This window comes from Mauremys reevesii, linkage group 15 (genome assembly GCF_016161935.1).
Source record: "Mauremys reevesii isolate NIE-2019 linkage group 15, ASM1616193v1, whole genome shotgun sequence".
Classification (NCBI taxonomy): domain Eukaryota; kingdom Metazoa; phylum Chordata; order Testudines; family Geoemydidae; genus Mauremys; species Mauremys reevesii.
In genome coordinates this window covers 44495775-44509307 of record NC_052637.1, presented here as the reverse complement: position 1 = coordinate 44509307, position 13533 = coordinate 44495775, and the positions used below count along the sequence as shown (strand labels likewise).

General features: G+C 45.0%; 1 long non-coding RNA gene across 2 annotated transcripts in view; it reads right to left on the bottom strand.

Annotated features, from left to right (window-relative positions):
* Nucleotides 1–13533, bottom strand: part of LOC120384069 — a 27067-nt gene extending 13534 nt beyond the window's left edge. For both annotated transcript variants that reach the window (XR_005588618.1, XR_005588619.1), the window contains exons 1-2: nt 13228–13533; nt 12670–12749 (exon numbers count right to left, since the gene is read on the bottom strand). This is a non-coding gene — a long non-coding RNA (uncharacterized LOC120384069). The remainder of the gene's footprint in view (nt 1–12669; nt 12750–13227) is intronic.

The following is a 13533-nucleotide window of genomic DNA, read 5'->3' as shown; positions in this document are numbered from 1 at the left end:
TTTGGCTACGAACACCAGGAACAAGCTTTATCAAGCCCAAGACAGAGAGCTGCTCCCTGAAAATGCATGAAAGACCTTTCCCAAGAGGGTTTTCACCACGCTAGGGAGCAGTAGACAAAAGCCTTACAGGGGATTTTCCTCCTGCACGGATTCCCAGCTTGGACAGGAGCTCTAAAAGGGAGTGAGTGGCTCTATTGGAAGGCATCCAACTACATGGAGCCAGCCAGCTCAATGGGACAGTAGTAATAGAAAGAGATCAAAACTATGTAGCGTGGTACTCGATAACTAGGGGTGTTTTATGGATTGCATTAATAAACACTGACTGTGGAAGTGCATTTATCTCTCTTAATCAAAAGTGGACAAAAGTAGTCATGGTACATAACTATTCAAAGAAATATTCAATTGGTATTATTATATTTTTAACTCCACACCCAACAAATAAAAAACAGTTGTCCACACCCCATCTAGTCTAGGTTTTACTGAAAGTATTTATTTTTGTTTTATTATTTATTATTGTAAGTATTTTTGTTGTAATTTATTGGATGGACTTGGCCCAGATGCTGGGAAAGGTGTGGAGCTCTCTATACAGGAATTATTGGCTTGCTTTGTAAAAAGTGCAAGTGGAAAAAGAGACTGTCTCTTTAAGACACTATGTCTTTGAGGAATCTGCAGTGGATATAAAAGGCCTGGCAGGAGCCCAGGGAGTTGGTCACTGGTGACAGGTGTCCAGCAAGCAGGTGCTGTTTATTGCTGGAGATGACATCGCTAAGTGCTGTGTGCAGTGAGGGCTGAGTGCAGAGGCACCGACTTCCCCCGTTCCCTTGGGGTACTCAACCCCTGCTTCACCCCAGGCCCTGCCCCCACTCCAGCTCTTCCCCCCCTCACGTTCCCATCCCTACCTCACCTCTTCCTGGCCACTCCTTCACCTCTTCTTGCTCCTGCTCCTCCTCCCAAGCCTCCTGAATGCTGCTGATCAGCAGCGGGTGGGAGGTGCTGGGGGTGGAGAGGAGGAGCTGATCTGTGGGTCTGCCAGTGGATGCTGAGCACCCACTTTTTTTTTCTGTGGGTGCTCCAGAACAGGAGCGCCCATAGAGTCAGCACCAATGCCTGACTGGAGTCTCCCTCCACTCTGAACTAATTACCTGGGACTTGGAAAAATCTGCCAATGATACAAAATGATGTGTATTATAGGAGACTAAGGTCTTGTCTACGCTACAAATGTTTTGCCAGTATAGCTACTGTATATTGGCAGAGCCCCCAGTGTAGACATAGTGACAAAAGGCGTTTTTCTGTCGGCACAGTAACACCGCCTTCCTGAACAACATTAGTTATGCTAACAGAAGCTCTCTTCTGTCAGCATAGCTGTGTCTACATTGGGGGTTTTGCTGGGATCACTATGTCCGCTATGGAGTGTGTGTTTTCACACCCCTGATTGATATAGCTATGTTGACAAAAATTTGCAATGTAGATATGGCCTAAGGAGAGTAAGGAACTGCAGATGGGTCCAGCAGAATATGGTATCTGAGCAGCAGGAAGGCAGATGAAATTCAATGTCTTGTATAGACACAGAAAGATACAACTTCAACTCAGACATAGTGCTGGGGCCTAAATAAGGTCACGTCTTAGGAACAATCTAGGTATTGTGCACTGATCAGTGACAATGTCTGCTCAGCTGTGCCCATGAAAAGAGCAAATAAGATGTTAAGAAGGAGTGTGATTGATGTGAGTATGCTTGGTGGTGAATATGGATCTGGATGCTAACGTATTTTTCTGTATAGGGTTTCTGAGGTGGTGTGTTGGAATGCTGGGCAGAAAACTTTTAGCACATGTCTAGTCAAAACTGTAGAAAGTTCTCTCAATGTCCAAAAGTCCCAGCTTTGGCTGCTTCTGCTCCTATCAGCTGGAGTCTCCAGCTGGCTCCCCTCTCCAGTTTTCTACCAAGGCAACAGAGAAAGAGAACATAAGAACGGCCATACGGGTCAGACCAAAGGTCCATCAAGCCAGTGTCCTGTCCTCTGACAGTGGCCAGTGGCAGGTGCCCCAAAGGGAATGAACAGACAGGTAATCATCAAGTGATCCATGCCCTGTCACCCAATCCCAGCTTCTGGCAAACAGAGGCTAGGGACACCATCCCTACCCATCCCTGAGTAATAGCCATTATTGGACCTATCTTCCATGAATCTATCTAGCTCCCTTTTGAACCCCGTTATAGTACTGGCCTTCACAACACCCTCTGGCAAGGATTTCCAGAGGTTGACAGTGTGTTGTCTGAAAAAATACTTTCTTGTGTTTGTTTTAAACCTGCTACCTATTAATTTCATTTGGTGGTCCCTTGTTCTTGTATTATGAGGAGTAAATAACACTTCCTTATTTACTTTCTCTATACCACTCATGATTTTATAGACCTCTATCATATCCCCCCTTAGTCGCCTCTTTTCCAAGCTGAAAAGTCCCAGTCTTATTAATCTCTCCTCATACGGAAGCAGTTCCATACCCCTAATCATTTTTGTTGCCCTTTTCTGAACCTTTTCCAATTCCAATATATCTTTTTTGAGATGGGGTGACCACATCTGCATGCAGTATTCAAGGTGTGGGCATACCATGGATTTATATAGAGGAATATGATATTTTCTGTCTTATTATCTATACCTTTCTTGACGATTCCCAACATTCTGTTCACTTTTTTGACTGCCACTGCACATTGAGAGGATGATTTCAGAGAACTATCCACAATGACTGCAAGATCTCTTGCGTGAAAGAGCTAATTTAGACCCCATCATTGTATATGTATAGTTAGGATTATGTTTTCCAATGCTCATTACTTTGCATTTATCAACATTAAATTTCATCTGCCATTTTGTTACCCAGTCACCCAGTTTTGTGAGATCCTTTTGTAGCTCTTCACAGTCTGCCTGGGACTTAACTATCTTGAGTAGTTTTCTCCTCCGGGGCAGATTAGCAGAGGCTCTGGGGGTTTTCACCTTCCTCTGTAGTGCGGGACATGGGTCACTTGCTGGAGGATTCTCTGCACCTTGAAGTCTTTAAACTATGATTTGAGGACTTCAATGGCTCAGGCATAGGTTAGGGGTTTGTTGCAGGAGTGGGTGGGTGAGATTCTGCGGCCTGCATTGTGTAGACTAGACAATCATGATGGTCCCTTCTGACCTTAAAGTCTGTGACTCTGTATCATCTGCAAATGTTGCCACCTCACTGTTTACCCCTTTTTCCAGATCATTTATGAATATGTTGAATAGGACTGGACCAGTACAGACCCCTGGGGGACACCAGTATTTACCTCTCTCCATTCTGAAAACTGACCATTTATTTCTACCCTTTGTTTCCTATCTTTTAACCAGTTACCAGAGGAGAGGCACCACCTGGGTGCTAGTGTCCCCAGAGTGAAAGGGGGGTCGCCCTGCACAGTTCTGGTTCCAGGGCATGCTGGGGTGGCAGGAGGGGAGACATGGCTCAGCCTGGGGTCCACTTTATTCCCTCCCCCCACACTGCAGCACATTGTGCCCAGACCTCAGTACAATAGTGGGAGAATTGTGAAATTACCCCAAGACCGTAAGAGCAAAATCCCTAATGCCTGATGGTGTGTGCTCAGAAACCCTAGAAAAGGGACGGAGGTACAAGTAGCCCCATAGCCTTGACAAGAAAGGAGACTAATCTGGAACCCAGGCACCCATTCGATTAATCGAAGGGAAATTCTCATGAGGGACCATACATTCAGATTTAGTTGCCTCATTTGCCAGCCAGAAAAGGGGAACAAAAATAATTAGAGGCATCAATGTAGAAGGGGGGGGGGGGGAGAATCTATACAGAAACTGGACATTTATATTAATAAGAATATCCAGTTATTAACTGTAACACATTTTGGCAGAGATATTAACTTTCACCCTTCAGGGTTTGAAACAATCTCTAAATATAATTGTAAGGCCTCTCTTTAAACAAGGGTGTAGTTCTGATTTTTTTAAGTGCAGGTACTCTGCCCTCAATGATGTGACCCGACCCTGCCAGCCCCTCACAGCATATTTCTGTATAAAGGCCTTGCATTGGAGGAGGCAGACTATCCCACATCTGCCAAATGTGACAGAGGTTATCAAACTGTGGGGAAGGCCTCACTGGAAGGGGGATGCAGAATTTATTCTGTGAGGTTGTGAGACGCTTTAGGGAAAAAAACAAACTTTACTGGTCAGATTTTACTCACACTAATAAAGAACTAGCAAAGCTGATTGTGACAGACCCAGAGCAGTGAAGTACAGGAGTCTGGTCAAAGGCAAATATACTAGTCACTGGATGAGTAGTTTTCTGTTCCCTGAGTGACCAGAGCAGGGGCTGCACTAAAGTAATCAGGAACCTGCTAGAACCAATTAAGGCAGACAGGCTGATTAGAACACCTGCAGCCAATCAAGGCAGGCTAATCAGGGCACCTGGGTTTAAAAATCAGAGGGGTAGCCGTGTTAGTCTGGTTCTGTAAAAGCAGAAAAGACTCCTGTGGCACCTTATAGACTAACAGATGTTTTGCAGCATGAGCTTTCGTGGGTGCATCCGAAGAAGTGGGTATTCACCCACGAAAACTCATGCTGCAAAACGTCTGTTAGTCTATAAGGTGCCACAGGATTCTTTGCTGGGTTTAAAAAGGAGCTCACGTCAGTTTGTGGTGGGTGTGTGAGGAGCTGGGAGCAAGAGGTGCAAGGAGCTGAGAGGGTGTGTTGCTGGAGGACTAAGGAGTACAAGCATTATCAGACACCAGGAGGAAGGTCCTGTGGTGAGGGATAAAGAAGGTGTTTGGAGGAGGCCATGGGGAAGTAGCCCAGGGAGTTGTAGCTGTCATGCAGCTGGTACAGGAGGCACTATAGATAGCTGCAAATCCACAGGGCCCCTGGGCTGGAACCCGGAGTAGAGGGTGGGCCTGGGTTCCCCCCAAACCTCCCAACTCCTGATCCAACACAGGAGGTGTTGACCCAGACTGTGGGCCCCACCGGAGGGGAAGATCACTGAGGTGTGCAAATCTGCCAATAAGCCCAGGACCCACCAAGGTAGAGGAGGAACTTTGTCACATGATTTATCCAGACATATCAGATCCTTAGATGGCCCTGTGCACCTGACTCTAGATGGTGCTGTGTATTTTGACAGATTTCTGTTAAGCTTGCATAACATTATACAAAGTTGTTGCCAGTGTATGTTAATCCATTTGCTATGATGCAGTGCACACATTTAATTCTAAGCATTGACCACAATTTCAGCTTTGCTTTTGCTCTTATGACAATGGAATGTTGGCTCTGTTTGAATCAATGCCTCACTGTTTTTAATATTGAGTGAAAGTTGCATGTTTTTTTCTTTAATCGGTATATGTACCTGGTGGCAGGGATGTGTATTACGTAAACTACTACGGTCACAAAGAAGGTGGGTCATGATCAAATAAGTTTGAGAACCACTGCTCTAAAGCATCTTTTGTTGCCACTGTTGGGGATGGAATACTGGACTAGATGGGCTGCAGTCTGATCCACTATGGCAATTTCTATACAGTTCCATCCAAAGCTAAATTAAAAACACCAGGGATCAAATTCAGTCCTGGGGGGCTTCACCTATTTTTGCCATGACTGAATTTGGTCTAAAGACTCTTTAATTTGTTAAGAAGAGTAAGAGGGAGTAGCAGAAAAACTGCACTTACGTCTTACTGACCTAAAAGAAATAACCTGATGTCTCTCTTGGGTTTGATTTGGGCCTGTGTAACAGGTTACCAAGTTTTAGGACCCTTTAGAGAGATCCAGGGCTATTATAGATTCATATATTTCTAAAGCCAGACAGGACCATTATGACAGGGTAACAAGCCTTGTGTAGCAAGCAGCAATAATGATGGGAATGTTGGTTGCGCTGAGGTCTGACCTAGTCAGCAAACAGCGCCAGCAAGCTTTTTTAAAGTGCGTGATGGTGAGCTGAGTGGGCTCTATGCTTGCTGTGGTATGGCGTCTGCATGGGTAACCCAGGAAAAAAGGCGCAAAACAATTGACAGCCGTTGCTTTCATGGAGGGAGGGGTGACTGACTACATGTACCCAAAACCACCCGCGACAATGTTTTTGCCCCATCAGGCATTGGGAGCTTAACCCAGAATTCCAATGGGCGGCAGAGACTGCGGGAACTGTGGGATAGCTACCCACTGTGCACTGCTCCGTAAGTCGATGCTAGCCATGGTAGCAAGGACGCACTCCACTGACTTAATGTGCTTAGTGGGGACATACACAATCGACTGTAAAATTGATTTCTAAAAATCAACTTCTATAAAATTGATTTAATTTCATAGTGTAGACATACCCTCAAGGAGCAAAGACAATATTCATTCAGTTCTTAGTTTCTCCCCACCACTGAGGCACCAGGGCAAACCCTTGAACTGGGACTGAGAGGGATGGACATACATATATAAAAAATTGATTTTAATGTAACTTTATGGCTCAAAATCAAAAGAAACCAAAACCAGGAAATTCAGATACATTTATTCAACAATCTGAATACTATCCCTTTCATTTAGAATTTGGTGCACTTTGTACTGTGTATGTTTAATTTAGGCATAAATGTATCCAGTAGCAACTGGAGTCCTTGTAGACTCCTGGAGTGGTTTCAACTCCAAATCAATTGTCTTGAATATGTTCTGCAAGAACTACAATGAAAAGTTGGACCCTTCTATGTGAAGTCATCATCACAATGTTCCTCTGTAGCACACATGTACTGATAATGAGATGTGTCCCTCAGATTGTCTGAGTACAAATAGCAGCCCTCATCACTTTGATTCACGCAGCTGGAATTCTATGGAAGGGCCTAATGTGTTATGAAGCTCCAGCACTGGCTGTGCTGCAGCCCCTGAGGCAAGAGATTGAGATTCCTGCACCAAAAGTTTCAATTCAACCAATTAAGGGGCTAGTGGTCTCAAAGTACTCCAACTGCAAACACTCAGGCCCTGGCTACACTCAAAACTTCAAAGCGCTGCCACAGGACTGCTCCCGTAGCAGCGCTTTGAAGTGTGAGTGTGGTCGCGGCGCCAGCACTGGGAGAGCTGCAGGTACTCCACCTCCACGAGGGGATTAGCTTACAGCGCTGGAAGCAGGGACACTGTTTACCCTGGTGCTTTACAGCGCTGTAACTTGCTGCGCTCAGGGGGGTGTTTTTTCACACCCCTGAGCGAGGAAGTTGCAGCGCTGTAAAGCACCAGTGTAGCCATAGCCTGACACTCTCCCGCTGATGCAGAGGAAGAGGAATGCCTCAAAGCTAGGGCCTGCAGCAGAACTCCACTGAGGAGACATAGGCTATGTCTACACTTGCAAAGTTTTTGTGCTGTCAGTTTCACCAGTGACAGGGAACTAGTAAAAGAAAAGCGCTGGTTTGTGTTCTCACTTACTTCCACAGGTGTCAGATTGTTTTCATGTTTGCAGCACTTCCATCCGATGAGAACAGCGCACTGAGGGCAGCTATCCCACAGTGCTGCTCTCTGCATTTTGAGGATAGGCCTTGTGGGAAGGGCAGAGGGGTGATTGTGGGACATTCTGGGTCCCTGCACAGCCTCCTCTCCCCAAACACTGATCAGCTCCAGCACCTCAGCATTGCTCCCTGGAGCAGCCATTGTCACCTGGCCAGATAAGTGAGCACTTGCCAAGAAAACAGGAAGGGGGAGTTTCAAATTTCCCAGGACTTTACAGGGGGAGGGGTGGACGTTGGTTTACCTGGCATCAAAGCAGCAGAGCTGCTGGCCAGAGTGGTCACCTAGGCACTATGGGATATCTGCTGGAGGCTAAAAGCTGTGTAAACAGGAAGAATGTGTGTTCACTTGCACATCACCACAAAAGTATCACTGGTAAGAACTGTATGCCGCTCGTGAAGGTGGTTTTCTGTTTGTGGTGAGACTTCTGAGTTTTACCTCAAAAAGTCATTGACAAGTGTAGATGCTCCCATGTTTTTTGCGCAAAAAGGACTTTTTGTGCTTTGAAGGGCAAGTGTAGATGTGCCCATAGCCTCTCTCTCTTTCTCCTGCCTTCGTCTTTTGTGCAGAGGCTCAGTGGTGGAAACAATTTCCTTAGTACATTTATTAAGGTTTACCATGACTCAGTTTCCACACAAGAATTTCTTTTAGTCCAAAGACCATTTGATGTTGGTTATGTCCAAAATATCAATACAAACACACACACATTCAATATCCTACCAACAATACAATTACAAGCATTGGCCAAATACTCACAACAGAATCAAGCTCAAGAAATACCTTCCCTTCATGGTGAAACTCCAGAGGAGTAAGGAAAAAGTTCTGACAAAGAATATCCCTAAACAATTTGCCTTTTTACACAATATAATAAACAAATGATGGTTATCAGACCTTAGCCAAAACCAGAGAAGGCAGTTTTAGGGCTGTGCACTAGAGATGTAAAATATTAAATAGTTAACTGATAATAGCTCAGTGGTTTGAGCATTAGCCTGCTAAACCCAGCGTTGTGAGTTCAATCCTTGATGGGGCCATTTAGGGAACTGGGGTAAAAATCTGTCTGGGGATGGGTCCTGCTTTGAGCAGGTGGTTGGAGTAGATGACCTCCTGAGGTCCCTTCCAACCTTGATATTCTATGATCTAAGTATTAGTCTTACCATTAATATATTGAAGTTAATGTTTAAAACAGATTTGCAGCCTGGACCCCTGTTGTATTGAACTGGGTGGCAACCCTGACCCCAGACCTTCACCATGCAGCAGACTCGGACCCCTAGCCCTACCATGTGGCAGTTCCAACCCCATCATGTTAACAATTAAACATCTGACCAACATAATTTTAATAGTTTAAACAGGTATTTTTAAAAATGGTATTTACACCCCTACTGCTCACGTTGTCCTTTTCCCCAGTCCAGACAATATTAATGGCAGGCCGCCTTCTTCTGATCTAATTTTGCCATATTTTTCTCCAACCACTGGACTAAGCATTTCTTTTTAAACAAGCCATATATAAGCAATTATTTACTGCACCTCGTTCCCAGTTAACCATGTTTTCTTTATTCTGATTACCTCAACCCAAACTGTAAATAAGATAACACTGGTATTTAAAGAATCACTACAATTTTAACACAAACAACTCTTCTATCTCATGATTTCATTCTTTTTGGTCACATGGTTTGGATCTATTCCTCATGCTAATATACAAACAATTTAAAAAAACAGTTCACTGAGGCCCAATATAGGCCTATATTCCTACACTCTGTCTCATGTTATCTAAGATCAGTGCCACTGACTTCCAGGGATGGCCTCAATTGTGCTGAGAAGCTGTCACTTGTCACAGCCCTCTGTTTCAATGGTGAATTTGCCCAGCTGAGCTGACTAGCTGGAGGATGGGTCTGCATGAAGATAGGCAGCATTGACAGGATCCAAATCTCAGTTGTCTTGGATGACTCAAGCTCTCCCCCCACCCCCGCCAAAGCATTCCATGGCAGATTTGTGCCAGATTTACAGGAGTCCTAAAACCTATTAATTTGTTTAATTTCCAGGAGGTCCCAAAACTGTTTTGTGGATATTCAGTTCCAGCAGATCCAACCCCAAAGTAGTTATTCCTCTTAGTACTATATACACTGCAAGATCTCCCCAGAATAGATATGACAGATCTATACATGTATTTAAAGATTTCAGGTTAGATCTGTGTCATATTTGATCTGTCATGGGGAGAGCTTTTGTAAATAAAGTCAAATTAAGATTAAAAACATGATTTTTCTCTCCAAATTCTTTCCTGAAATTTGTGTTGGACTGACAGACAGGATGGTTTGTACAAAGAGTTAAAAGGTTTTCCAACACATGCAATTTTTTCATCTGTTTCCTTTATAAAGGTCTCACCTTTCTACATGCAGCCACATTCTAAAGAACTGACAGTTGAGTAAAAAGATACCACTAGATTTAAAATATTCCCAGAATGTGGAGCATGAACACATGGCAGGCTGACTCCTAAATTGCCTCTGTGGCTTCCCAACTCAGAAAACCAACACAATGTGCTGAGACATTCCTAGCTGTTTTCAGCCCTGTGCTGAGTAACTGCAAATCTCTACAGCTGTTTTCTATTCATCCTGAAGAAACTCCCATAGATGAAGCAAATTTAAGGGGAGACTTTCAAAAGAGCTCACGTTATCTGGGTGCCTCTATGGGTGCTGAGTTCTTTTGAAAATCTGACCCTTTGTTTCTGTGAAATAAAATCCTGATCCCACTGTGACGCTCTGTACCTTGGGGGAACACGCAGCACCTCCACGTTCATTCTTATAATATGATTGTGTATCTAATGCGAAGTTTGTCATGTCAGGTGTCTTCAGAAGGCTCATGAAGTACTGAGCATTGTTACAGTGATGTTATAGTAATGTTATAGGTTATAACTTCATGTATATAGTTATGAGGCTGAAAATGAATCCTCATGGCTTAAAGCAAGCCCAGACAAAAACTCTCCAGAAGCAGAGGGGCAGTTTACACCTTCTCAGGGCATATATGGGACAAACCCAGCACAGCCTCACAGGAACAAAGGATGCTGGCCTAGGCAACAACAAAAGGATCTGTTGGTCTCTGGAGTGAGTTACCCCCCTTCCTTTGGTCAGCTTGGGACTGCGATGAGATAATGCTAACCTGACTCTGAAGTGGGTGGGCAAAGCCAAGAGGGAAGAAAGGACATGGTAAAAGGGAGAGACTTTGCCATACTCTTCCTCTCTCTTCCACCACATCTATAGACACCTCACCAAGTGAAGAGAGAGAGAAAGAACTGGATAAATTCATGGTGGCTAAGTCCATTAATGGCTATTAGCCAGGATGGGTAAGAATGGTGTCCCTAGCCTCTGTTTGTCAGAGGATGGAGATAAATGGCAGGAGAGAGATCACTTGATCATTGCCTGTTAGGCCCACTCCCTCTGGGGCACCTGGCATTGGCCACTGTTGGTAGACAGGATACTGGGCCAGATGGACCTTTGGTCTGACCCAGTACGGCTGTTCTTATGTAAGTGACTGAAGTGCTGATCAAATGGGAGAGTCTGGCTGAAGAGCAACCAAGCAGCCAGCCTATGGTGAGAAGCATCTAAGTTTGTAAGGGCACTGAAAGTGTTAAGATTAGCTTAGAATGCGTTTTGCTTTTATTTAATTTGACCAAATCTGACTTATGTTTTGACTTATAATCAGTTAGGGGGAAGGGATAGCTCAGTGGTTTGAGCATTAGCCTGCTTAAACCCAAGGTTGTGAGTTCAATCCTTGAGGGGGCCACTTAGGGATTTGGGGGCAAAATCAGTACTTGGTCCTGCTAGTGAAGGCAGGGGGCTGGAGTCAATGACCTTTCAAGGTCCCTTCCAGTTCTAGGAAATAGATTAAATTAATGGAGATATCCTATCTTTATAGTTAATAAATGTTTCTTTATTCTACCTGAAGCAGCACATTTGGTTTGAAGCATGTCAGAGACTCCCCTAGGGATAACAAGCCTGGTACATATCAATTTCTTTGTTACACTTGCAGCATCCAGTGGGCATAACTGGACACTGCAAGACAGAGGTTCCTAGGGTTGTCTGACGCTAGCCAATATCTCTGGTCCCATTCGGTTGCACAATCCAAGGAGCAGCTTACATGCTAGAGGCTGTGCGTGAACAGCCCAGGAGTGGGCAGTCTCACAGCAGAGCAGGGTAAGGCTGGCTCCCAGAGTCAAGGACTGGAGTGATCTAGGAGATCATTGGTCCAGATAACACCAGAGGGGAACGTCACACCCACCCCTACACTTCCCTCCTACTTCAACATATGCACAATCTAGTCACAGGCCAAGAAGTGACAGAGTCCTGGACCAAGAGGTACAGTATTCATGCAGTTTTATAAAATGCTGTAATTAACAAGACTTTATTTCCACAATCTGGCAACTGTCCAGATTTGTCAGTCTAAAGGAGCAACTGCAACAACAGCTTAATCTCAATAGCCCTCTTCATCCCAGTGAGCTCAAGGTGATGTTATGGACCAAACACTCTTCCATTTCAGATATGTTTATTCTATTTTCACTTATCAACATGACGCATCATCCTACTCACCTCCAGGCTAATACAGAATCCCCTCCTCTCCCAACTTTTTCCTCTGAGGAATGGACAGCAGGAGGCTCAAGAACTTGGTGTGTGGGTAGGTGGGAAGGCAAATGGAAGCTGTAGTCAGCTGAGCTTTACAAGGGGTAATTAGTTAAGAATGCAAAAATCATTGTATTTTAAATAATCCACATAGTTCAATCTGATATCCTGCCTCTGACAGTGGCCAATGCTGGATGCTTCAAAAAAGGAACAAACCATTTATGATGACAATACTATCCTTTTTTAGGGGGCATGGGGAGGTTCTCCTTCTCTTGACTCTAACCAAGCTGGTGATCAGCTCATTCCCTGGTGCACGGGATTTGAAAGCCACTGAATTATCATCCTCAATTGTGAGACACTGGTATGTGTAATGGCCTCCCTGAACTGCTCTATAAGGACACAACCTCTACCTTCTTCAAATCCCTCAAGACCCACCTATGATGTGAGACCAATATACCTCTTCCTGTATGCTAGTAGAGGATGCTGCAATACATATAACAAATAATAATATTGTGCCATCCTAACTGGGCTCACTGCAGGTGTTATACTTAGCCATATACCTGTCTAATCGTATTTTGTAAACTTACCCTGCTCTTTGCTCATCAGTGCTGGGGGCTGCATTCTCTGATCTGGTGCCTCATCAGATGTGCCCCATGCCACTCTAGTCCTGTTAAATATAAATCATGTTAATGTCAGCACTGCAACTTCTATTTTACATAAACACAGAGAGCATATAGAGGGCACTGCATATAAATGACAGGAGCGGGGTGGATGATTAGCAGGTTCTTTCTCCTCAGGTGTGGTCAGAACAAATTTCAGGATCAGGTAAAAGCCACCCTATTGGTATAGTAAATCCCTGGATTTCAGCAGGTGATGGGGGTATCCTTGGTGATGATACCGGTGGATGCACTGAGGATGCTTCTGGCACCAGCTCCTTACCAACCAAAGTTGCCAAAGTGCTCCCAAGAAACGTAATGGCCAAATAGGGTGGCAACAACATCCTTTCAAAACTAGCTAATCACACTGAATTCTTCAGTGCCCCTATATGAGATGGCATGAGTCCTGCTACGGGCCCTTCCCCTTGTCATAGTAAGAGGCTGATCTACTGCTCTGACAGTTTGTAGCTACCCTATATTTACACTCACCTGATCCTGGGTCTGCCTAATTGCTGACCTTGTGGCTGGCATATATTACTGCATCATCCGCATATCTGCATTCAACTGACCATCTAGACCCAAGGGGCTCTGAGCCTGGCCCTCCCTATGTCCATCCATCCGTCCGTACCCGAGGGGCTCTGAGCCAGGCCCTCCCTACGTCCGTCCGTCCGTACCCGAGGGGCTCTGAGCCAGGCCCTCCCTACGTCCGTCCGTCCGGACCCGAGGGGCTCTGAGCCAGGCCCTCCCTACGTCCGTCCGTCCGGACCCGAGGGGCTCTGAGCCAGGCCCTCCCTA